The 27864-nt window shown below is 35.5% G+C and overlaps 1 long non-coding RNA gene across 1 annotated transcript in view; it reads left to right on the top strand.

The window, feature by feature from the left end:
• The first annotated feature begins 815 nt into the window (after positions 1-815).
• Positions 816-27864, top strand: part of LOC124890961 — a 63565-nt gene continuing 36516 nt past the window's right edge. The window contains exons 1-2 of the long non-coding RNA XR_007049464.1: positions 816-990; positions 1183-1265. This is a non-coding gene — a long non-coding RNA (uncharacterized LOC124890961). The remainder of the gene's footprint in view (positions 991-1182; positions 1266-27864) is intronic.

The raw sequence follows: 27864 nt of genomic DNA, 5'->3' as shown, positions 1-27864 counted from the left end.
CACTACGAGTCATAGCCTGACCCTACGACCTATCACCAGCCTTATTTCCACATGTATCAAACTAGTACTCCTTTGGGACTTTGAGCCTCATTAACTCAGAACAACATTCATTATGACTTGTAGTCATATCCCAAAAGACATAACCACTATTGACTTAAATATTCTTCTTTTATTTCTTTATTGGTTACCCAGCGACTTGGATAACAAGACGCAGTGTCAACCAACAACTCATTTTCCATGTAGAGACTTAGATTTTTAGATTTTTTTTCTTATTTTTGACATTCTACTAACTTCCAACCCTATTAACCTACAAAACAATCACCAAAAACACATCACATCATACAAAAGGACCTAAGTACTTGCATAATTTCCTTGTTTTTAGCATTGAAAATAACACCAAATCATGACACATTAGTAGCTTCAGATCAAATCCAATCTATCGTAAATATAATCTACACATAAAAAGGAGTCTAGTGACACTCATATTATCTACTTTTATGTAAGTCAAAAAATAGTTCAAAAATCAACTCCAAAATAAAAAAAGATAAAATCAAAATTCTTTTAGAGGTTCAAGTTTCCCATACTTTAAGGATTCTAAATATGTAAACCTACTAAAAAACATATTGTAATCGAGGTTGAAATCGAAGAAAAACTATTTTTTCACTTTACACTATTAAATCTCAAAATCATATTTTTTAAAATAAAAATCAATAAGGCATAATTTATTGAATGAAAATATTTACATCAATAAGGCAGTCCTAAGCCTATAACTTGTTCAAACTAAAAACAAAACAAAATAAATAAAACAAAAATGATAAAGACATGTCCTGAAACAAATATCTGATGTTTGAAATTGGGGAGAATTTTCTTTTTCCTTTACTTGAACATTCTTGAGAAAATGTAGATCTCCATCGATCAACTCAAGCTACACAATGATTTGAAGACTCCATTTATACAATCGATATTACTATACAAGTACCACCATATAAGGTATGTGATGATTAGTCCTGCATAGATATATATATCAGTGATTAATTAGTAACTGTTAGATCTTGGATAAGATCTATTCAAGTCAGTCAGTTGGCATCTTCTATCACAAATATAGATTAGGTAAAATCAACAACCATTGAAATAAATTTATTGTACTTTCAAAATTGATATCAGGCTTATCTTATTTTCTAGAATATCTCACTTTAAGCTACTGGAAAAGTGCTTCTGAAGGGTGTGCTCAAACTCATCTAACGAAGAAATATATTTTATTAAAGGTAATCTTCATATCTTAAGAACATTTTGAATTTCTTAGTTTTCATCTTCAATAGATTGAACCTAATTAGGATATACCACCATCTTAAGTAAATAGCTTCAAAATTTAAATAGATCTTAATATTAGTTGTGAGCTGTGTGAAAGCATACTATTTATTTTGATAAATATCATCAAATCTTAAGAGTATTTAGATTTTTTTAGCTGTCATATTTAATGGATTGAACCCAATTAGGATAATACCACCATCTAAAGTTGATAGCTTCAAAAATTAAACTACTCGTGAGATTAGATGTGAACTCTATCAATGAACAATAATTATTTAGACAAGCAAAATCACTACTAATAAGTCATATTTCCTAGTAATGTACCGTATTTAACATGCCAAACTCTCATAAGGTACATCATAAAGTGACCAACTGATAATCATTTAGACATCACAAGTATATTTGTAGTAGTTTCCTTTTTTGCCGTTAGTGTTCATTGAAATCATTGCTAGAATAAATCAATAACACTAGGATGTTGTGCCTGCATCCACTGTTTGTCTAATTTTCAAATTAGGATACCTCTAGTTATCTAGAATAAAAATTTTGTTGCCTTGTGTTAGGACTTCCAGAAAATTATGAATTCATAAGTACTTGCCAAACAAAACCAAGTTATCTAAATTATCAGCAAAAGTATTTCCCTCCCCTAAGGACTGTTTTACTCTTACTGCCAAAAGCTCCTTTAGCCTATTAATGAAGTTGAACTCCACTGTCACACTACAAGGAACTTCACAAACATCATTCATAAAGTTCACCATGGTCAAAGAATCTATTTACATAATAATTTTTGGGAACTCTTTCTCCCTACAATACTATAGACCTTCTCTAAAGAAATTGCATTAGCTCCTAAATGGTTATATCAATAATCTTTACTCCATTTGCACCCACCAAGTCACTAGTATTATTTCCCACACAAAAGGTTTTTGCACTAGAAAAAGGATTATGTCTTGAAGCTTCATTGAAGTTATGCTTTGATCATTCTTGTAGTGGATTAATCATTTTCATTATCTTATTTTTCTAATTGGTGTGACTGCCTAACTAACCAAATATTATCATGTACATATCCTCTTATACTACATAGCATTAAGGATACTATATTTGTACATTCTCAAAGAATTAAAACAAATAAGAAATTCTAATAAAGAGTAGGAGCAAGTGCATTGATTCTCCATTTCTTCAAAATTTAATAATGTACCATAAATAGTGATCATGACATATGCTCAAGAACTACAGACTACTATATGAGTGGAAAATAGCTTGGTTGGGTCTAATTTAGGCAGATATTATTGCGTTAAGACTCAACCCATCTTATGTTTTATAGGATTAAAATAAGTTGGGTCAAGATGGGTTAAACAATAGGTCATAATCCAACCTACCCCCTCATTTTAGGAATATCATCATTATTAACAATGGAGAAAGTCATTAATGATTTGTGTTTATCAAATTGGGAACATTCGTGAGAGTGTACCCATGTCTATGATTCGATGATATATCAATATCAATGAGATTTTAATCTAACAAATCAGATTGACTCTTCTATAAAATCATAAAAAAATATTTGTGTGAATTAAGTTAGAGTGAGATAGCAGAAATGATGAAATTAATAGAATAAAATTACCCTAGTCACCAAAGTTTGCACCTCTATTAATGACCACTAGGCCAATTAGGTTGCTTGGTCATACCTCTATTGCATAGAGAAATAGTCAAACCATAAAGGAAAGAAAGAGAACTAACTAAAGTAACATAACACAATTTTTAGGCATGGAGGTACGCTAATTTATTATATCCCTAGAAACTAGAAATCTGTAAGAATTCAGATAAACTATACAGTTTGATACAAACAAAATAACTAAAGAATTCAAGTCATTATAGTTTATCCAGCATCGGTAGACAGTATATAAGATGCATTCACATTTCAGAGGGCCTATAGCATTAGTAACTAAGGGCTTCTGTTGCTCCACTAAGTATTTGAATCAGCAACAAACATGATGTTTAGCTGCCAGAAAATCAAGTAGAATGTTTGTTATAAATAATTAATGATTGATCCATATGAATGAGACGTCAATGTTTTGTAATAAACTTTCTTTTATGATTATTAATTATTAAGTAGTATCTTATAATAAGTGAAGTGATAGTAGATTCCAGCTTCTCATTCATGTGGTTTAAATTTTAATTATTTAAATAAACTTTCTACATGATCTATGTTCGTTATAGTGGTATGATCGATCCACCTTATTGACCTAGTGGTCAATGATGTAGGCATAAATTTTTGGTGACTAGAGTAATTTTTATTTCATCAATTCCATCAATTATGCAATCTCAACTTAACTAAATTATCACAATTTTCTTGCAAAGATTACATGGTATCCATAATTTATGCAATCTCAACCTAACTAAAGTAGCATGATTTTATTGCAAAGCTTAGATGACACAATTAATCCTATTTGTTGGAATAAAATTAGCATAGATAAATTACTAAAGCATAATATGGGTAGATAGTAATAATTACTCCCAGTTTCATAACACAAAACACTAATGAGTTTCCAATTGTTAACAACAATAATATATTTAATAAGATGGGGCAAGTTGGGTTATTAGCTATTGTTTGATCCACATGAACCTAAGCCATTTTTAATTGATCAAACAATTGGTGGGTTTTTGAACCAATAACATCAACCTAAATTTAACCCAACCCACCCATTTTCCATCCCTAACATCATCTATAATTCTTAATCATAGGTCATTATAACTATTTATGGTATATTATTATGTTCTTGAGGAAATATAGAATTAATGTATTTGTTCCTTCTTTTTCTATAATGACTCTTCAAGTATTTTTCATGTTTCCTTTTTTTTTTTTTGGTTTTAAAGCTTTTCTATAGCTTCCCCAAGTCATTTTTGACTTGTTGGGACTAGCAGTTTGATCACCAATAGTTCATTTAGTTTTTAGAGCCAATTTTCTATTTTGAAGTCTTTGTTGGTTTAAAATGGCCACTGAATGAAAACTCAGTCAAATGATATTGTATGCTAAATTTGACTATTTTAACAGCTCTAGAATCTTGATTTTAGGCTAGGTGGACTCTTGGTTTAGGTTCCGAGGCACCCGAGCCTATTTCGAGCTATTGGTGAAAGAGTTAAGAAAATAAAAGTTGGATGCAGGATCTACTGTTTATCAAATCAACTATGGAAGGAAACTTCGGTTGTGCCATTGAGTCTAAAATGTCAAAATTTATAGGGTAACAAAGTTTGTTTTCATGTGTTTTTGATGAATCCCAAGGGGTTGATAGAGACTTGGAAATTTCCAAATCTCAGCTGGTATTGGTACACCAGAGATCTTGAGCTCTTGATTGCAATAACAATATAGTAGCTCCAGCTAGAATCATGAACATCGCATTCCTTGTGACAAAAGCAACATTCCTACTAGTGTTGCTAGTACCCAAATACGATGGCTATGTTGGGAATGTAACTTTGGTCGCTTTATCCGAATATCACGAATATATTTTAGCAGATTGCAAACGTGACTCCTGTATATATGGGAATGGTATAAATACCCTAGTCTACCTATTTTTTTCCATTTCTCACCCATTCACAATATAGATAAACCCTAAATATTGGGAAAGCTTAGGATTAGATCTAGTGGGTAATTTTGGAAGCTTGGGTAGCGACTATTTCATGAATCTTCTTCGAATTTGTGGTAGGATTTCACCCTTTTCTATGGTTGATTTTTCTCCTAAGATCCCAAAAACATGGATAATTTATTTTAGAACCAAATTATCTTAAATTTCACCCATTTTTAGGACAAATACTCCTTGAGCACAGGGGAAGGTTGAATTGGCTTCTAAAATGCAATTTTCGTAAATGGTGCCCAATGAAATTTTTGTGTAATTTTGATCTCAAAGCACAATAGTTCAATAAAGGTATTCTTTTAATCATTTTGATGAGTATATTTTTTATTTTGATAGCGTTGCACCTTACGAAAGCTTCTCAGAAAGGGAAATTAGTGATTTAGCAAATTCTTTGAGCTTTCTTCAGCATCTAGGTAGGCTGGGTTTTCCCTTATACATAGATTGATATATTTCATAGTAAATTTATGATATTGTGTTAGATTTGGAGTGGGTTTTGGGTGTTAGTGATGTTATTGGCAATGCTTAATTTAGTTGGACCGCTTGGCCTATTTGAAAATCCTAACTTAGGCATAATTGATCTTGTTGGTCATGCTTTAGGTAAATTTCTATATTAGGTCTAATTGAATCTTGTTAACATCTAAAAGTGGATTTAGATACCTTATCCTACTCCGAGGGTAGAATTTTCCTTGTAATGGATGTTAGGGACTTAGAAGTGAGCTCTTTGACCCTTAGAAGTGAGCTCTTTGACCCACCTTAGGCTAATATTTCTGTAGTTCTTGTAAACCTTTATACACCTGTTATACACCTTGAAAATGCTTATTGAGGTAATATTAATAAGATTTGGTACTTGTTGGTTATGATGGGTTAATATTGAGAGATGATTGTTATTCATTATGCTATTGATCATACTATTTATGATATAGTTATAGGTTCGAGTCCGGCTTTTGATTATATATTTGCCGATTTGAGTTTGGTTGTTGATTATATATATTTACTAGTTTGAATCTGAATACTGATTAAAATATTAATGATATTTTGGTTGGTTCAAGTATGGTCATTTACTATGATATGATTATATATGATTATCAGTTTGAGTTAGGATGTTGATGATGGCATTGATTATATATTTATCTGTTTGAGTCTGACTATCAAATATATATTTATCGATTCAAGTTTGGCTATTTATTTTATATTTTTTGGTTTGAGTCTGGCTATATATGATGATATTTACTATATAAATACCAGTTATAGTCCTTATATAGAGTATAATGTTGATGATAAGGGTACTAGTTCAAGTTTGAATGTGGTAATTATTGTAATATGGAATGATATATATAGATTTTAGTTTTACCATGGGATTTTGTACATGAAGGTTGGTGGGCTACTCTTTCCTTTATTGTACCATCTAAGATTTTGGTTCCTACATTGGGTTATTTATGTATCCGCACTTATTTGCTTTTGGGGAAATCTTTTAGTTATAATTGCATGTGTTTTATGTTATCATTTTGGTTATTTTAGTTACTTATGTATAGTGATTTTGGAGTTACTTCAATTTTCCTTTCTTACCATGACTTATTCGTGTTATGTTGCATTTCATCACACATATCATGATTTTGCTAAATCGGACGATGATGCCTACTGAGTACCTGTGATTTTGGTACTCATATTACACTTCTATTCCTTTTTGGTTCAGATCTAAGAAATAGTTATCGTCACTAATTCAAAGATCATATTATGGTTGATTTCGAAGATAGGTTAAGCTCACATAGTCAAAATTTCCCTATTTCCTTCTATCTATTCATGTCTAGTCTTTAGTTTTGAGACAGGATTAACTATTTTAGAACTTGTGTTGTATCTATAGTAGCTCTTGTACTAGTTCTACCAAATAGTGGGATGGTTTTCTTTGTTACAACTATCCTTTTGAGGCCATTTCTATTACTTTGATTACTTTAATCTTTTAGAGATAGCTAGGACATGTGCTAGCACTACATAAAAGGAGGGCCCTAAGATCAAGCCTATGGATCCTGTCGCTGTTTTTGGAAGACCCAAAGGTCATGGAAAACCTCAACATATGTCCCCATCTAGTGAAAAGGATAGCGTTCATCAGCAGACCCTATTCCTCTTCTTGAGCCAAGGATTCTTGCACCCCAACTTGCAGTGGGCCACGAACTAGCCCAAGTTCCACTAGGATTTATTTCTTCTTCAGTGCCCAGAGATGGTTTGGTTGGTTGGTTGTGTGTCATCTATAGATCATAGTGGTACAGATGTGGGGTCATAACCTATAGCTGTGGCTCCTAGAGTTAAGCTGCCTCCTGCACTGATGGTTGCTCAGCTAGTAGTTTCTCATCCATTGGTTGTCCAGCATGCTATGTCCATTGAGTAGATGAAACTGTCGGGTAGGTTCTTAAGATTGGATCCACATAGGTATTCTGGTGTATCGGGAGAGGATGCTTATGAGTGTTTGATTGCTTGCAAGGATAGGATTCATTATTTAGGCCTAGTTGAGACTTGTGGTATGGACTAATTGACTTGGTAGCTCAACATTGGTAGAGTGGTCATCTTGATTCTAGGATAATTTGAACTTCTTCTTTGACATAGAGTCAGTTCTTAGAGATCTTATTGTGGAAGTACATGCCTCACTTTCTTAGGGATCATTTGAGAGATCAATTTTTGAGGTTGGAGTTGGGATTCATATTTGTTGTGGAGTATGAGGAACATTTTCATGAGTTGGCTAGGCTTGCTACTTCCATTCTAACTTCTGAGTATAAGAGGGTTCATTTTTTTGTTAGAGGGTTGAGGCTTCCCCTTCACATGTCTACCTAAAGTCTGGTTGTTGCGGGTAGGTCTTTTTCTAGTTGTTAGACCACACTCAGGTGATGGAGGAGATATATTACGAGGCCTAAAGGGGTAGTGATAAGAGGCCTAGGTATCAGGTCAGTTTCAGTATGAGCTATAGAATTTCCTAATTTAGAGGTAGTAGATCTCATGATAGGTACTCTCTGTAGCCGCAGTATCAGCCTCAGAGTCTGCCAAGTATACCTGTTCAAGCAGCACTCCAGATTACTAATAAAAGTCTGTCTAGTGCTAGTTATCTTCCTGATCAAGGTAGTGGTCACTCTTTGAGGGATTCATTTTTTTATTCTAGTTGCAGTGGTTAGTCTATGTCAGCCGGATAGTCTAGTTTTAGTTTAGCTCAGGGGCATGTTATAGTTGTGGATCTTTTGGTCATTATGTATGAGAGATCCCTAGTTGTGGGGTTATTGTTGTTTCAGCTCAAAGTGTTCCCCAAATTAGAGAAGTTCATCCCTTAGCTTGAGGTAGTTTGCATGATCATAGGAGTGGTTCCCAGGGTACTTGGGGAGGTTCTCAAGAAGGCAGGACAGGATATCGGTCAGGAGCCCTGCCAAGTGGTAGGTGTGGTAAGTCATATGCAGTACATGCTGAGCTCGAGGTTAAGTCTTTGGATGTTATTAGTGCAGGTATGATTCTAATATGCCATCATTCAACCCTTAATTTATTTAATATGATCCAGTTATTCGTATATGTATGCTTATTATGCTCCACGGTTATAGTTATCTTGGAATTTATTATCTATGCTATTGCTTGTATCTTCTCTTGTGAGTGATTCTTTATTAGTGGATTGGGTTTTTAGATCATGTTGTCATGACCCAATTTCTCATGTCATGATGACACCTACTAAAACCAACCAGTAGGCAACCCAAACCTGCAGTCTTGAACGGCTAGTAATGGACTACCTACGTGATGAAAGAAGAATGCGGAAAAGATATGATAAAATATCAAATACATAATATAGTCCAAAAACCTGGTGGTATCATTACAATAGATTTTAATATAATAAGAGTACAGAAATAAAATATCAAAGGAATTACACTGCCATAACTCGTCTCTGAATATAATATAAAGACTAGTTTAGTACATAAGAGGGAGGAAAGTAATAAACCAAATGTCAGGAGCTCACTCTATGTCTCCGATAAATGGCTGCTCCGTACGATGCATACATCAACGACAATAATCTGTACTATGATCTGCAGGGTAAACAAGTGAAGTGTGAGTACCAAACATGTGGTACTCAGTAGGAAACTTCCAACTGAGCTCCAAGATAAAGCATATATGTTACGATCCAGACTAGTGCATAGACGTAATGGACATCCCAAGTCTAAACAAGGCCAGGGACCGCCCCCTGTTACCCAACCCAACCGCCTTATCTAGCCTTTGAGGAATGAATTTCAAGCATATAATAAGATAGCATATATTCTCTTATGAAGAATCTGGGATAGGGTCATGATCGTGATAAACCCAATCGAGTCCGACCGTACCAACCAACCCATCCAACTATACCAAACCAAACCAAACCAAAAGCCATAAGCAGGGTCATAACCAAAATAGATTCCAACACTTATATTGATAATCAATCCCAAATATAAGATGACGGAACAACCAATAATACCATCAAATGGTATTAGCTCCAACACTAATACCAATTCTATGAATAACACCAATACCGATCCCGCCCATACCAACATCTAGAAGTACCATAAAGCCTTTATCAAAAAGAATAAAAATATTTGGTTGCGACATGCCCCCAACCATGGCCAAAACCAATATCAAAAATGAAACAAAAATGTCTAAAGATGTTCATAACATGAAATGAAGCTTTCCAAAAGGATGAAAGCTCACCACTTTAGTACAAATGTTTTCTCCCAATTCAATCACTATGGGGAGGAGTAGAACGGTTGGTTCCTGCATAGCGTGGGTATATAGCCGCCAGTAGACGTGCTAGTAAGTGATCGCTAGTATGAAATCAAGATAAGGATAAAATAACGTAATTTATAAAACCCAGTAAATTCATCCATAATGCATACAACCATCCACATATATAAGTGACGGGAAAAGGGAATCGGGTTTATCATGTATTTAAAACATTTATTTAGCTGTGTAGCTTTGTCGTTCTGAAACACCCACAGGAAATATAGGTTCAGATCCCCCTGTTCAAAGGGCCGTAGTATGTGTAGGCTCATGACCAGCGAAGATATCCCATTGGGATAACTAGTACATCCCCCAATATTGGGTGTCACATCATGCACATAGGTCACCAAGACCATACCTCATATCGGTAAATATAAGTTAATAATTTTTGTCCCCCTCGGACCTCTACTTTTCATGGTATAGCTACACATCCCCCTTTAATTCCTAGGGTGATCGCACTTAGAAGAAATTGTTGTGCTTGCAACATTCCTTACTGAGATCGCACAATCCCCTCTGCCAAGAATACCACTCTTTGTTATTTTGTGGATAATGATAAGAATGCTGAGTCAGAGATAAGATACTTCATGAGACTCTATTTGAACTTCCTTCCTTCTAGATATAGATATTGTTTCATAATTGAGCCATACCATCCTCATTGGTTTAGCCGTCAATTTGGGTTTTACCATATCCTACCTGAAAGCTTAGAAGGTGATATTTGTAGTGTTTTTCTAGATGAAGACCTTAAATTTTATCGAATTTGTGTATTGCATGGCTCAATATGGAAAGCAACTTTCCCTAAAGCCACATCTAATATGTGAAAATACTTTTCAACTGCGTATAGATCTTAGTGAGACAAAGTTTATGGGAAATTTCTTAAAGCTAACTTGTAATCTTTGATGAATATCATAGTTCCTCTTACTGATACTCCTAAAGAACATAACAAGAAGGTCCTAATTATGGTTAAGCCTCCTATTTTGTAATCTAACGTAGTCATTCCATACAAAGTCAAGGTCCCTCTTTATACAACAACTCAAAAGGTGGAGCCGCTCGCTCAGACTCACCAGGATTTTAATAAACGACCATCTTAAGATAAAAATGATAACAGTTATGGAGATCATTATTGGAAGAAGATGAGACCATCTTTAGATAGGCCAGGCTATACTGAATTGTATGTGGAGATTCTTGATAGTGATAATAGTTTATCAAGGACTTCTCAAACCATTAAAAAGTTAATGACTTAACTCCCTACAATTTCAAAGCATATAAATTGCCTTTATGTATCCCCCTTATCATGCTTTCTTTGTGTGTGCTGCCAAACAATGTCCAAACTTTGGTGGGTCCTTTCCAAAGTAAGCCACAAGACAGTAGTGAGTTACTAGTAGGCCAGGACTTAAGAGAGTTATTTGCTCCATCCAAAGAGGTCACTTTTAATCCTCATGGTAAATTTAAGGAAAATGCAGAATCAGGCTTCCGCCAGTGACCAATGGTAACCATGTCCCTTTTTTTATATAGAAAAGGGGTTATCTCAGAGCTTAAAAGAGAATTTTTCATAAAAGAATGGGCTAGTATGTACACCAAACTCATAAGGATTACTATGAATTATTCCTTTTAATATCAAAGATAATGTCGAAGTCATACTCTATGACACGACTTGAATGGGTACAGATATTTCCCTTATCATAATATATTGGAGTCTTTCTTTAATCTTGTGACTTCATCCTTGTTTATTAAGCCACAAATATTAAAGAGTCAAAGCCATATTTGAAAGCCAAAGAGAATATTGAGCTTTTGTTGAGAGAGAGATGAGAAATCTAAATAAGTATATCCTACCCACAAATCTCTTGAGAAGGCAAGAATGAAGGTGAATAAGTTAAGGAAGGGTGGATAAGGAAGAGTTTTACGAGTGTTATAATGTCTCTTTGGTTGCAGCAAATGCCTCGAATGTTGTAGAAAAGAAGAAGTAAGTCGTAGAGGTTACTCTACAAGATTTAGTTAAGTATAAACTATGTTTAGATTAGCCCTAGGACATGTTTCATTTCCTTCAAACTTTCTTATCTATTTCTTTTAGCATTTTATTAAGTAGTTGGATTTATTATTTACCATAGAAACTCCAATTTATTTATATTGCACATTTCTTTCAATATTCCTTTTGGACTTAAACTTCAAGAATTGAATACTTATTTTGATGTGTTGATGTTGTGGTATTAAATCCTATCTTTCTCTTCAAACTTGTTGATCATAGGGTTTACGTTGTTGTCTCACAATCAAGCGGGAATTGAAACTTCTATTTGAAAGCCTTAAGAATTGAAGTTTTTCACCTACAAACTTGATAATTACAGGATTGGCAGGCTAGTACCCCAAACTATAGGCTTTGGGTATTCCAAATCCCATTGAACGATTTCCCTTATTTTTGATACATTGCCCCATTAAGCTACAAATATTAGTCATAAGTACAAAATGTCATAAAAATATTTGCATACTTAACTTCCACATAGAGGATCAAGGGAAAATGTGTACTTATGACACTTATACAACTGAACTCAGAATGAAATTCCAATGAGTAAGCGCCTCAATTAAGAGGATCAAGTCACAACATATTTCTAGGTGAGTCTTTTTTTAATATACTTTTTTGTGTGTCCTAACTTTTTTCTAGGTCACCTCTTACGAGGTTTTCAATCTAGCAGACTTTTTTTGAGCACTAACTTTTTTCCTAGGAAACCAGTTTTGATGTTTTCAACCTAGAGGACTTTTTTTGAGTCATACACAGTTTATACTCTTTCAGGCCAAGAGTGGACATGTAATTTATTCTCTTTCCTTAAGGAGAATCGTCTTTCTTTAAGGAAAGTATTTCTTCAAGAACTTGGTATTAATATGACAAATTTTCACACCATCTACATCGACAAGCTTGTAAGAACCGTTTGAATATACTTCTTATATGACATATGGTCCATCCAAATTTGAAGTGAAATTTCCCTAATAATACGAGAAGTAATAATGGGCCTCCTCACTGCAAGGACTTGATGTCCAACATAAAGTATCTTAAGAAAATTCTTTTGTTGCAAGAACAATGTAACGCCCGGGAAATGGGTCCCGAGACATCATACGGTGCTTATGGATAAAAGTAGCCCCAAGCTAACCCTTTGAGCCTGCTACTACGTCTAAAGATTACCTAAAGATGAATAAAACAATTACTAGTACTGTCATATCATAATCATAACAAATACAAAGGAAAATACTTTTTCCGAACACCCACAATGCTAGAAAACCTCAACATACTAATAAATTGGTAAACTAGTTTGACAAAGCCTCTACTACTCAATTAACTAGAGAGCCCTTGGGACAGATCCCCAACTGACTCATACTCAAATAAAAGGACATAAGTCAACTACTATAAGTACTGAAGTACGTGAAAATAGGTTCTCGAACCATGAGGACTCACCACTGTGGAGATGCAGATAAAGGTACTCAAGATCACTAACGAGGCTGGGACTGAGAACCTGAAACTATATTATGAGAAAATGTAGCATACAGACAAGTATGTGAATCAGTACCTTGGGAATGTACTCAGTATATGGGGGTGTATACAATTAAATAAGCCATATCATAAGTCTTTATAGAAAACATGCATGCTATAATAGGCGACTCACAGAGCTTGAATAAAATTATCATAAATCTTGAATAGAAAACATACAACATAAATCATATGAGTCATTTCACTTTATTCTAAATCTGTACTCTTTCTTTATACTCAAACTTATGAAGTAGATAAAGTCTTAAAACAACAACCATTAGAACATACACTTTAATCTTATGAAAACAAGGAGTTTCTTTGAAACTTACAGATTATAGCACTTGAGAACCTTAGAAATCTTAGAATTATAGCTATCAAAATACATGTAATTTTATCTGAAATAGAGTAGGGACTAGTTTGGACGATTCTTCTAACTGAGATAAACCATGTTAGCCACATGGAGTCCAACGTCTTGCCCAAATTAGGGAGAGTTATTCTATCCTTTCCATCGGAGTAGAACCTTTACTTTTAGTGATTACTAGATTAACCCACTAGGGGTAAATCAAATCCAATGGGGCTCGTAGTTCTGGGGCATGAGACCTCAGAATCAAGATCAACTCGGTGCTGAGTACTACTCCTATACTAGGCTCAGAACTTTTTGGAAAATCCACCTTATACAATTCAACAATATGAAATGGTAGCCAATATGGCTCCCTTTAATTTAAATCACAATATGTTAATTCCTTTCTTAATTTAGGATCAAAATCCACTCTTTTCTTTAAACTTTGATAGACTATCTTTAACAAGCTTTGAAACTTCAATGATATGGAGATATCAATACCATTCTTGAAATACTATAGAATATCTAAAAATTCATTCTTAGACCTTAAACATGTATACATATTAAAGAAATCTCAATTCAAAATAGAGGGTAAATCATGACTTCAACCTTAAGAGTATTCCAAACATCAATCATGGAAGGAATATGCAATTCATAACTTTAATTCTTAATTCAAATCATAAAATAAGTGAACTATCATATAATTCAAAACTTGAACAAATCCATAATCTCATATACTTGCAAGATAGCAATTTAGGCATAATTCATCTTGAAAACATTAAAATCTTTTAAGAAATACAAAACTTTGGGCACAAGAACGGAAGGAGTGTTCTTGTTCAAACCCCACATACCTCGAATTATGAACTTTGGTTAATAAGCTTGCTTGAAACTACTTTTCGTACTCTTCAGGGAGGGTTCTTGAAGCCTTTGATTTGGGGGCTTTTAATCTTGACTCAATTTAGCAAAACTATGGTGAATTCTTGAGATTCTTTGAAGAGGATTTCGATGTTTAGGGTTTTTAGTTTGAGATAAATCATGAAAAATGAGCATAAGTTGCTCAAAAACGACCTTTATCCTCAGTTTCTACGACTTGAGGGCTTGGTGAAAGACAAGATTGCCCTTAGGATTTTTAAAATTGTACCAGGTACGCCATTTCAGTCTTCATCGCATCGCGGAAATGGGTCCATCACTATACCCATCGCAATGCGGTCCAATTGCGATGGGCTACTGTTTTTGACAAATGCTGATTTGGGGTTCATCGCAATGTGGGGAAATCACAATGACCCACTGGAAAGTGACAAACATGGATTTAATCTTCACCACGATGCACCAAACCTCTCATTGTTATACTCACTACAACATGGTGTAATCGTGGTGAGTCTCTAGAAATTGACAATTGCAAAATTGATCTCCATCTTGATATGATGGCTTGTCTAATTGGAATCTTGAGTACTAAAAATGCTCTAACTTCTTGTCCGAGTGTTTGTTTTGGACAAATCTTATATCGAAGAAAATCTCATTCAATTTTCCACATGATAAAAAGTTGAAATTAGTTAAATTCTATATGCTTTAAACATTACTCACTTAGGAAGTCATTTCTTAACCTTATAGAGCCATAAATAAGCCTAATGAAAGTTCAAGGTATTACAATATCTCCCTCTTGGGAACATTCGTCCTCGAATGTTGCTCGCTAGGCTAAGAATATAGAGAAAACTGAGGGTGCACAGCTGAAACAAATGGATAAATTAAATCTATATCTTTCTAAACTCTCGAGTACTTTGGAAAATGCATAATTCATAATAAGAATAGCAATATAGCTTAATCTTTTATTTAAAAAGGACTGAATTAAGGAAGAATAGTACCTTCGGCTTGACCTGAACTTGCGAAGAAGAGGTGCGGGTACTTGGCTCGCATATCTACTTCTTCTTCCCAAGTTGCGCCCTCAACTAACTGATTTCTCCACAACACTTTGACCAAGGGAACTTCTTTGTTCCTTAGTCTCCGGACTTGGTAATCTAGGATTTCAATTGGAACTTCATCAAATAAAAGACTGTCCCGAACATCAGGGCTTTTCAAAGGATCTATAACAATGGAATCACCAATATAGTTCTTAAGCATGGAGACATGAAAGAGCAGATGAACAACTAATAACTCTACAGGTAACTCAACTTTATAAGCTACTTTCCTAAAATAGTTAAGAACTCTGTACGGACCAACATAATGGGGACTAAGCTTCCCCTTCTTTCCAAACCTTTTCACTATGTTCATGGGTAAAATTTTCAGATACACCATATCATTAATTTCAAACTCAAGGTCTCTTCTTCTCATATCGGCATATGACTTTTGACAACTCTGTTCTGTCTTTAATCTCTCTTTAATCAACTTGACCTTCGCTATGGACTCAAATATTGCAACAGGTCCAGTCAAAATAGCTTCACCCACTTTTAACCAACCTATGGGTGATCTACATCTTCTACCATACAAAGCCTCAAATGGTTCCATTTGGATGCTAGAGTGATAACTATTGTTATACACAAACTCAATCAGTAGAAAATTCTTATCCTAACTACCTTAGAAATCAAGAACACAGGCCCTCAATAGATCTTCCAATGTCTGAATGGTTCTCTCAGCCTGGCCATCTGTCTGGGGATAAAAATCAAAACTCAAATGAACTTGGGGTACCAAGACCTCTCTGGAAATCTCTCTAAAACTGCAAAGCGAATTGAGTACCCCTATCCAAGATGATGAAAAGGGAACTCCATGCAAACTGACTTACTCTTGAATATACAATCTAGTATTGTCCTCTGCTAAATAAGTTGTATGCATGGGCAGGAAATGTACTGACTTAGTCAACCTGTCTACAACAACCCAAATCAAATCCTGATGATGACGTGAAAGAGGTAAACTAGTCATAAAATCCATATTCACCTCCTCCCACTTCCAAGTGGATATACCAAACTCTTGCATCACACCACCAGGTCTTTGATGTTCAACCTTAACATGTTGGCATGTCACACACTTAGCTACAAACTCAGCTATATCCTTTTTTATGCCACTCCACCAATAGATTTCCCACAAGTTGCGGTACATCTTGGTAGAACCGAGATGAATAGAATATTGCGCACCATGCACTTCAGCCATAATTCTCTACCTCAAATCATCAACACAAGGAACACACAATCTACCTTGCAATCTCAACACACCATCTCCCCTCAAGGAAATCAAGTAATCTAACACTCAGCTTAGCCAAACGATGCATATCATGAGCTAACTTTTTCTTACCTTCCTCCACATGCGAAACACTACTCATAAAAAATCTGCTAAAGGCATCTGCCATCACATTGGCCTTGCCCAGATGAAACAACACACTCATATCATAGTCTTTTAGCAGTTCTAACTATGTTCTCTACCTAAGATTTAACTCTCTCTGAGAAAATATGTACTTTAGGATTTTGTGATTAGTGAACATATCCATATGAACACCATAAAGATAATATCTCCAAATTTTCAAAGCAAACACTACAATAGCTAATTCCAGATCAGGGGTTGGGTAATTCTTCTCATGAGGTTTTAACTATCTAGCGACATAGGCTATAACTTTACCATTCTGCTTCAGCACAAAACCCAAGTCAACTTTAAAGGCATCACAATACACCACAAAACCATCAAACAAAGTCAACATAGGGACTAAAGTGAGTTGAGTTTTCAACTCTTTAAAACTCTTCTCACATGAATCTGACCAAAGGAACTTAACCTTCTTTTGGGTCAACCGGGTCATAGGAGATGCAAAAGAAGAGAAACCTTCAACAAAATGGCGGTGATAGCCAGCTAAAACCCAAGAAACTCCTAATGTCATATGGAGATATAGGTCTAGGCCAATTTCTTACAACTTTTATCTTTTAAGGATCAACTCTAATGCCTTTAGCTGAAATAATATGACCCAAAAAAGCTACGAACCTTATCCAAAACTCACACTTGCTAAATTTTGCAAGATAATTCTAAGATGATCTACATGGTCACCCTCACTTTGAGAATATAAAAGGATATCATCGATGAACATATTACCAACATATCAAGATGTTGTTTGAAAATTCAATTCATGAGGTCCATAAAAGCTGCTGGAGGATTGGTTAGCCCAAAAGACATGAAAAGAAATACAAAGTGACCTTACGGGTTTGGAAGGTTGTCTTTGGGATATCACACTCTCTTACTTTAAGTTGATGATAGCCAGATCGAAGGTCTATCTTTGAGAAGTAACTTGCACCTTGTAATTGGTCAAATAGGTCATCTATTCTCGTAAGAGGGTACTTATTTTTTATTGTGACCTTATTAAGTTGGTGATTACCAATTGACATACACAAAGAACCATCATTCTTCTGCATGAATACAACAGGTATGCCCCAAGGAGAAATAATAGGCCTTATGAAACCTTTATCTAAGAGGTCTTTGAGTTGATCTTTCAACTAAGCTCTGTGGGTTCCATACGGTAGGGAGGAATTGAAATAGGCTGAGTGTCGGGAAGAAGGTCAATCCCGAATTCTATCTCTCTATTGGGAGTTACCCCTGGGATATCTTCCAGAAAAATATCAGGAAACTCCTTAACAATGTTGACTGACCGAATAGTTGGAGCCTCAGGCTTGGTGTCTTTAACTCTAACTAGGTGATAGATGCAACCTTTAGATATAATATTTCTGGCTTTGAGATAAGAGATGAAATGACTCTTGGGAGATACTGAACTCCCAGACCACTCAAAAATGGTTCATCAAGAAACTAAAACTTAACTACATGGGTACGACAGTCTATAGATGCATAACAAGAGTGAAGCTAGTCCATACCCAGAATAACATCAAAATCCCCCATATCTAACTCTATCAGATCAACAAGTATAAACCTATGAAGAAAAGCAATAGGATAATTTTTATACACTTGCTTAGCAACAATTGTCTCCCCTACTGGAGTAGAAACTAGGAAAGCCTCAAGAATATTTTCAAGACTCATCTCAAAGTTTATAGCAATTAATGGGATCACAAAGGAGAAACTTGACCCATGGTCCAACAACAGATAAATATCAAGGTGAAGTACATAGAGAATACCAGTAACCACATCGGGAGAATCCTCCTGCTCCTGGCGGGAAGGTAGGGCATAGAATTTGTTCTAGCATTGTCCGACAGCAGTGCTAGAAGAAGCACCCTGAGGAGAGGCTAGATGAGCTACGTGAGCTGGGGCACTAGTAGTCTGAGTCTGGGGGCGAATATCACGGTTCCCCTGTCGGGCATGTGGGTACTCTCTAAGCTTTTGGCCCATCTTTTCACAACCAAAACAACCTTTCTATTCTGCAAAACACTCACCAGGATGGGTCCTTTCATACTTAGTACAAGGAGGAGAATTAGGCATGTTACCTACACTATTCTGGGATCTAGAAACAGCAGGCCTATTACCTTACTCCTGCGTGCCTATGCGTGTGGGAGCACTAGTGGATAAAGGCACTTGATGGATGAACGGCTTTGGAACTATGGAAGGTTCCCTCCATGGGACCTAGTCTAACTATGATCATACTACTCCAACCTAGCCCTCTTGTTAACTCTTACCCTGTCTCTCTCCCTTATTTTATCTTCCTCTATTTTTTATGCATGTATTATCAACCTAGCAAGATCCATATCCCTGTTGAGCATAGTGGTCCAACACTCTTTCAGTACCAAACTAGACACACCCATCACAAACTTGCTCATACTAGCTTGGGTGTCAGAAATCAAATCAGGAGTATATTTGGCTAACTGGTTAAACTTCAAGTAGTAATCTTTAATAGTCATGGAGCCCTGCCTTAACTTCATAAACTCCTTAATCTTTTCTTCTCTCATTCTCCAATGTAAAGAACTTGTAAAACAATGCATCTTGGAACCCCTGCCATGTAATAGGGACATTATATCCCCCTCTATTCTTCCTCCATACTACAACCCAGTCATAAGAAATGTCTTTCAACCTGTGAGATGCCAACTCAACACTTTCCACCTCAAAAACATGCATCACCTGTGTGATCTTCCTCACCTCCTAAAGATATAACTATGGGTCTTCACCTGCCTTAGACCCATGAAACTCTGGCATATTCATCCGAATGAAATCACGAATCTTAGAAATGGCTAAATCACCTCCCTGCTGCTATAAAGTTGTAGCCTGGTTATTGGCCTAGACATTCGCAGTACTTCCTGATCTAATGCCTTAATGACAGCTCAAAACTGAGCATGAGACACAGTCTCATTCAAAGGACCAGTAGGTGAAGGTTGCACATTGTTGTTTCTGCAGGCTCATCGAGGAGGCATTTTCACACTGTCATAAGAGAGCACAAATTAATTGCAGATAGAGGGTCAACTATAAGCATGACAAACTTTGAAAGAAAGAGATGATTTTTTCCTAAAATGTTTTGTAGCCGCTTGCTAATATATGTGGTGTGATACACACCAATGATCAAGACTCTACTTAACATAGCTTGTCAAACTCCCTAGGACTCCTTAAACATTAGGCTATGATACCAAGTTTGTAACGTCCCAAAAATAGGTCCCAAGACGTCACACAGTGCTTAAGGCTACAAGTAGACCCAAGACAACCCTTTGAGCCTTCTACTACATCTAAAGCTTACCTAAAGATGAATAAAACAAATACTGGTACCGTCATATCATAATCATAACAAATAGGAAGGAAGATACTTTGTCCGAACAACCACAGTACTTGAAAATCTCAACATACTAATAACTTGGTAAACAAGTATGACAAAGCCTCTATTACTCAATTAACTAGAGAGCCATTAACACAGATCCCCAAATGACTCATACTAAAATGAAAGTACATAAGTCAACTACTATAAGTACTGAAGTGCCTGAAAATAGGTCCTCAAATCATGAGGACTTATCACTGCGGAGATGCAGATAAAGGTACTCGAGATCACTGATGAGGCTCAGACTGAGTACCTGAACCTACATTATAAGGAAATGTAGCACACACACAAGTATATGGATTAGTATTTTGGGAATGTACTGAGCATATGGGGGTATATGCAATTAAAAAATCCATATCATAAGTCCTTATAGAAACATGCATGCTATAATAGGTTACTTAAATAGCTTGAGTAAAATTTTCATAAATCATGAATAGAAAACATACAACATAAATCACGTGGTCATTTCACTTTAGTCTAAATTTGTACTCTTTCTTTATACTCAAGCTTGCAAACTAGATAAAGTCTTAAAAAATAACCTTCAGAAAATACACTTTAATCTTATGAAAACAAAGAGATTCTTTGAAACTTACAGATTATAGCACTTGAGAACCTTAGAAATCTTAGAATCAGAGCTTTCAAAATACATGTACTTTTATCTTAATAGAGTAGGGACTACTTTGGGAGTTTCTTCTAACCGACATAAATCATGTGAGACATATGGAGTCCAACGTCTTACCCACATTGGGGAGAGCAGTTTTATCCTTTCCATCGGAGTAGAACCTTTACTTTTAGTGATCACTAGCTTAACCCACTTCGGGTAAATTAAATCCTACAGTGGCTTGTAGTTCTGAGGCATGAGACCTCAGAATCAAGACCAACTCGGTGCTAATTACTACTCCTATACTAGGCTTAAAACTTTTAGCAAAATCTACCTTATACAATTCAACAATATGAAATGGGAGCCAATATGATTCCTTTTAGCTTAAATCACAAGATGTGGATTCCTTTCTTAACTTAGGATCAAAATCAACTCTTTTCTTTAAACTTTGGTGGACTGTCTTTAATACGCTTTGAAACTTCAATGATATAGAGATATCAATAACATTCTTGAAATACTATAGAATATCTCAAAATTCATTCTTGGACCTTAAAACATGTATACATATTAAAGAAATCTCAATTCAAAATAGAGGGTAAATCATGACTTCAACCTTAAGAGTATTCCAAACATCAATCATGTAAGAACTATGCAATTCATAACATTAATTCTCAATTCAAATCATAAAATGATTGAAGTATCATATAATTCAAGACTTGATTAAATCCATAATCGCATATACTTGAAATATAGCAATTTAGGCATAATTCATCTTGAAAATATCAAAAGCTTTTAAGAAAACCAAAACTTTGGGCACAAGAACGGAAGGAGTGTTCTTGTTCAAACCCCACATACCTCAAATTATGAACTTTGATGAATTAGCTTGCTTGAGACTCCTTTTTGTACTCCTGAGGTAGGGTTCTTAAAGCCTTTGACTTGGGGGCTTTGAATCTCTACTTAATTTAGCAAAACTATGGTGAATTCTTGAGATTCTTGGAAGAGGATTTGGATACTTAGGGTTTTTAGTTTGTGAGAAATCATGAAAAATGAGCATAAGTTTCTCAAAAATGACCTTAATCCTCAATTTCTACGACTTGAGAGCTTGGTAAAAGACAAGATTGCCCTTACGATTTTTAAAATTATACCAGGTAAGCTGTTTCAGTCTTCACCACATCGCAGCAATGGGTCCATCGCTATACCCATCACAATGCGGTCCAATTGCAATGGGCTACTTTTTTTGGAAAATGCCAATTTGGGGTTCATCACGGCGTGGGGAAATCGCGATGACCAATTGGAAAGTGAAAAATGTGGATTTAATCTTTGCCATGATGCGCCAACCCTCTCCTCACTATACTCACCATGATACATTGTAATCACGGTGAGTCTCTATAAATTGACAATTGTGAAATTGATCTTCATCGCGATGCGACAACTTGTCTAACTGGAATCTTGAGTACTAAAAATGCTCTAACTTCTTCTCCGAGTGTCTATTTTTGAAGAATATTATATAGAAGGAAAGCTCATTAATTTCCCATATTATAAAATATCAAAATTAGGAAAATTCTATATGCTTTAAACATTAATCACTTAGGAAGTCATTCCTTAACCTTATAGAGCCAGAAATAAGCTTAACGAATGTTTGGGGTATTATAAATGAGAAAGACAATCTTGGTATCATTTAAGATTTTTTTAAGCCTCTAACCTCTTCTCATCAAGATCTTCCAACTCCAAAAGATGCAACTAAGGAATATCTTCTTTGATGAGCCCTTCTTGAACAACCAATCTTAAAGAATATATTTAACGCTTGAGTGGTAGAACTACTTCAACTCCAAAAGCAAGGGAGTATGGTGTCGTTTGCATTGGTGTATGGTAAGTCATGTTATATGCCACAAACCTTCTTCCATTTGTTCATGCAAATCTTGTTTGGATTTGGAGATGACATTCTTCAATAAAGTATTCCAATACTTGTCCCTTTGCAGCCGTTTCGGATATGTATCCAATTTCAAACTATTAGAATTGATGGTACCACCTTGCAAGTCAGTCACTAAGGACTGGTTACGATATTACAAAGTTGATGGAATTTTTCCTATACATAAGATGAACGATATGAGCTTGAAAGTAATTTCCCTAGACACAAAATGAACAACATGAGCTTGAATGTTTCATTTTTTGAATTAAGAAGGTCAATGCCAAAAAAACATTTCGATTGGAGAATCATTCAGATCATTTGGTGTCATCATTCTGCTTAGATAGTAAAACAAAGTTTTCTTTGCCTTCACTATTTTCTTAAGCTAAAGTGCTCCAAATGACCTTTCTTGTGCCTTGATATAGAGCATCAATGGTTTTTCAGATATGGGTGGTGCAAGAACTGGAGGCTTTATGGTAAAGTTAGAGTCAGAGTTCTAAACTGAGATGACAAGCTAATTTGAGAAGGAAGAGAATTATGACTTGATGAACTCAATTTGGTAAAACATCCTGTTAAACAATCTCACTCCTTTCTATTTGAAGTCGTCAAGGAAGAGTGGCACTTTGTCAATGTTGGTACCTACCTCTTTGACCTTCTCCAGCAGCTTGGCAGTCAACTCTTTGATGCTGGAAATTCCTTTCTCGATAGCAGTGAGCCTGTTATTGATTTCTTCATCCTCCTTGTATGCATAGGACATGGATGTAGGCACAGGTTTACTTACCCTGGACCTATCAGGTCGGCTCTTCATAGACTCCTTTTTACACCATTATTTTTTCAATCAGAACATAACCCATGTTTGCAAAGGTCTTTGAATCATAGGTTGCAGAGACTTCTACCAATAGATAGGATGACAGGTCAATTCCATAGTAGATAAGAATCTGAGTGATAATCAAACCATACGGTAGACTTGCTGAGGTATGGGAGTCAGCTGCACTTTCTACCATATATTCATGAATCCAAGCACTCCAGTTGATCTTGTACTTTTTGATCAGGCAGTAGAGAACAGATACATCTCTACAAGTCATATTACTGAGATATCTTTTTTGAGGAATCAATGTGGTTTCCTTGATATGAGCCAAAATCCTATTATAGAGACTGGGGTACAGAGGACCAAAAGCGGAGTTGTTTGTGTCAGCATCTGAGACAGACTTCTTTACTTCATTAAAGCTGACTTTAAAATTCTCAGGCCAGGTATAATTCATAAAAGAGACAATGCCAGAGAATTTGGTGTTAAATACTTTCTTAAATAAGAAGTCATTTAGAACAATACGAGTACCAAGAACCAGTGTTTCTAGTTCCTCCTGTCAGGGGAAAGGAGAAGATTGGAGAAAAACATACAGATAGGATTTTCAAAAACTTCCAGGCCACATAGGTAAAGCATGATCGACAGGTCTTGATCTTTGAGAATGTGACCAATATTGCAGTGGGATTCCTTTCGAGGGGAGAGTTTAATGACTCGTCCAAAAATAATAGGGTGATTCTTGAAGGTGAGAAACTTCTCATTGTGCGTAAGATTCTAGAACTTATGAATGTCCTCCAGAGGAAGAGATTCCAGGGGAGAGGATATCCTTTTGTTAGAGAACGACATGAGACTAGAAGTGGTATATTTCTTGGACATAGTTGACTGGATAGAGTAAGAGGAAGATTCTTCAGAGAACTCCGAGAGAAGGACATAGTCAAGGTTTGAGGACTTTTGATTAGGGGATGCTTTTGAAGGAGATGGATTAGAAATTGAATGGGTTTTAGTCATAGTAGGGAAGATGGGGATAAATGAGCATAAAAATAAGAGAAAAGAGAAGGGGAAGAGATAGATTAAAAGATGAGAGCCAAGGGTTAGGGTTAAAGATGAAATAGTAGAGGAGTGCTGGGAAGAGAAATGGGTAGAGAAGGCAATGATGAAGGGAGAGAAAATAGTGTCATATGAGGGGGAGGATTTGAAAGAAAAGGATGATGAGGGTAAGAAGAGTTGGTGGTTTTTGTGCCAAAAAAAGTTTAGAAATCCTTTAGTGTATAAAAAAATACAGCACCGATATTTTCTCCAAATAAAATCCTTCACAATAAATATATAAAATTTTTGGTAAAATTGGTAAGATTGGACTAAGTAAAATTTTATGACCAAAGATTACTCATAAGTCATTAATGCTAAATCTTTTTGAAGATCTTTCTTCTGATAAAATAAAATTGGACTAAGTAAAATAATTTGTGTCCAAAAATATAACTCATAAATAATTAACACCAAATCTTTTTCTATGAAATCAAGATTTTTGATAAGATCTAATTTTCTTCAAGATCATGGACATAAATCACTTCATTCTAACACAGAACAATTAAATAGATTATCAGTACAGCATTATCACACGTTCTGGGAATAATCTCAAGAGATAAATTAACATCAAGTAGTTGACCCAAAATTCAGAGAATTTAAGTACAGTAGCTTCCAGGAGATGTGCCTACTACTCCAATTGTTGAAGAGTCAACCAACGTTTGTTCCTTGCTAAGCCATGAATTTAGGACATTACTCATGAGACGAAACTTTCATCAGAATGGTAAAAATTCTCATAAGGAAATGTTAGAATTATCACAAGTAATGTTAAAACATATAGAAAATATATAAATTTTTTAAAACATAAAATAATTTGCCTCCCTTTTAAGAAGGTTTTAAAACAGATTTTCAAATTTTGGAGATTGTTTCACGAAAATCTCTTAAAAATTAAGGCATCTTAAAACATTTGAGAGTATCAACAGATAAGGACAATTCATATTTAACTGTGACCTCGTCAAGGATTTTAATGATGTCAGTGACCTCTGCCTTTATTTCTATTTCAAGTGTCGACTCTGAAAGGGGCATAGTCGACTCTGGTGACATTGCATCCGGCATTGTCACTGAAACTGATAGATTTTTGTCTATATTCTGTACAAATAGATGAGACCTTTTTCTTTCTAGCTATACTTTTGGAACATCCTCTATCAATCCCTCCCTTTTATAGCTTTGAGGATATGCTCCTGCAAAATAAAAAGATTGATTTTTCTTAGGTAACCAAACGGTATTGGGTCCTTATGGGTTATATGTACTTCCTTTGGCATTTCAAACCAATACACTTTTAGGCTTATGCCTACAACTATAGGATTTGTGCCCTCTCTATCCACAAATGAAATAAATAGGCCCTAGAAAGGAGAAATAGTTTTTAGCTAATTTAAACAATCCTGGTGAGAAACTCGAATGCTTCTTAAAAGAGTTCGATCTTATGAAACTATGTATTGGGGATGCCTTAAAATTTTTAATTTTATTTTTGTACTATCAAGCTCTTAATGAAGTAGGTCAATTTCAATTGAAATGCTTCAATTTCTATTTGTTAGTTTCGTTGTTCCTCTTCGAGTTTTTGTTTAAATTGAGCTTCGCAACATTTTTCTCTTGGCCAAGTTTGTTATACTCATCTATAAATTTTTGAAGTTCATTAGTAATCATATCTAAGTTAGATTTGAGAGTATTAAAGTTACAATAATTGTGTAGTCTTACCTCGCTGGATTCACCAGTTGCCATAAGCATATATTGGCAACCTTTATTTCTTCTTCAGTTTCGTCTTCATCGTTCTAGGCTCCGAAATTTTGATTTGTTCTAGATGATCTTCATCTCAATTCTTGACAGTTTTGTTTGAAGTTTCAAGGCCTTCCACAATAGTAACAGAGATCATCGTTTCTTGTGGAGTCATTGTTTTTGCCTCCTTAGGATATTTGTTGTCTTTGTCTCATGATGTTCTTTAACACTCGGTTGATAAGGGACATTCCTTCGCTATTAGCATTATCCAAAATGTCCTCCCTCTGGTTGGAGCAGCATTTGACACAACCCGCCTCGGGCCTTATCGTGGGTATCCCAAATCCAACCAGGATCGGGGACCGCCCCTTGTTACCCAACCCAACCACCTATATCCTACCTTAGATAAGCTGAATTTATAACATATAAAAAGATAACATTATTATTCTCATCGAGACTCTAGGAAAGGGTCATAACTGCGACCGACCCAATCGATTCCAACCATACTACAACAATCACCCAACCATACCAAACAAAACCATAAACCATAAACCAAAAGTGAATACCAAACCACAAAATGAAAATCAATCTCAAAATGTAGTAGGATGGAGCAACCAATAATATTGTCCAATGATGTCATCCCACCTGCCTATTCAAATGACAAGGCTAACACATATACCGATCCCCCAGAAGTACCATAAAGCCTCTATCCAAAAGAATAAACAAATCCAGTTGGGACACGCCCCCAACCATGGCCAAAACCAATATCCAAAGTAAAAGAAAAGTGTCTAAACAAATCTATAATATAAAATGATGCCTTCCAAAAGGATAGAATCTCACCACTTCAGTCCAAATTTTGATACTGAATCCATGTTCTAAACAGGAGGAGTAAAATGGTCGTTACTACATAGCGTGGGTATACAACCGCCAGCAGATAGGGTGTACGAATAACCGCTAGCATGAAACTCAAGATAAGGATAAAATAATGCCAGTTATAAAACCAAGTGGAACCATCCATAATGCATACAACCATACATATATAAGTGCCAGGAAATGGAATCAGGTTTAGCATACATTTAAAACCTTTACTTGGGTTGTGTAACTTTGATGTCCTAACCACCCATAGGCCATGTGGGTTCAGATCCCCTTGCTGAAAGGGCCTCAGTGTGTATAGTTGCACGACCAGGGAATATCCCATGTGATGACTAGTACATCCCTCTAATATAAATCGTGACACTCACACGTGGTCATCGAAGACCCTTTATATCAGCAAATAAGAGTTTTTGGTTTTGGTCCCCCTGGGACCGCCACCTTCCACAGCTTAGCTACACTCTCTGCCGTTATTACTCAATTAAAACCATATCAAAAAAATTCATTTTCCATATATTAACCAAGGACAATATTAGTAGTATCATCATACCACCCCATTAATTGCAAGTATTATCCATAGCTAAACCATTTAGGTTGGGGGGCCTTAGGTGGCCTTCAAATTTCCATATTAAATCCA

Source organism: Capsicum annuum, unplaced genomic scaffold, assembly GCF_002878395.1.
Source record: "Capsicum annuum cultivar UCD-10X-F1 unplaced genomic scaffold, UCD10Xv1.1 ctg2788, whole genome shotgun sequence".
NCBI classification, from domain to species: Eukaryota; Viridiplantae; Streptophyta; class Magnoliopsida; order Solanales; family Solanaceae; genus Capsicum; species Capsicum annuum.
The sequence above is the reverse complement of the archived record's forward strand: the minus strand, read 5'-3'. Positions and strand labels throughout refer to the sequence as shown.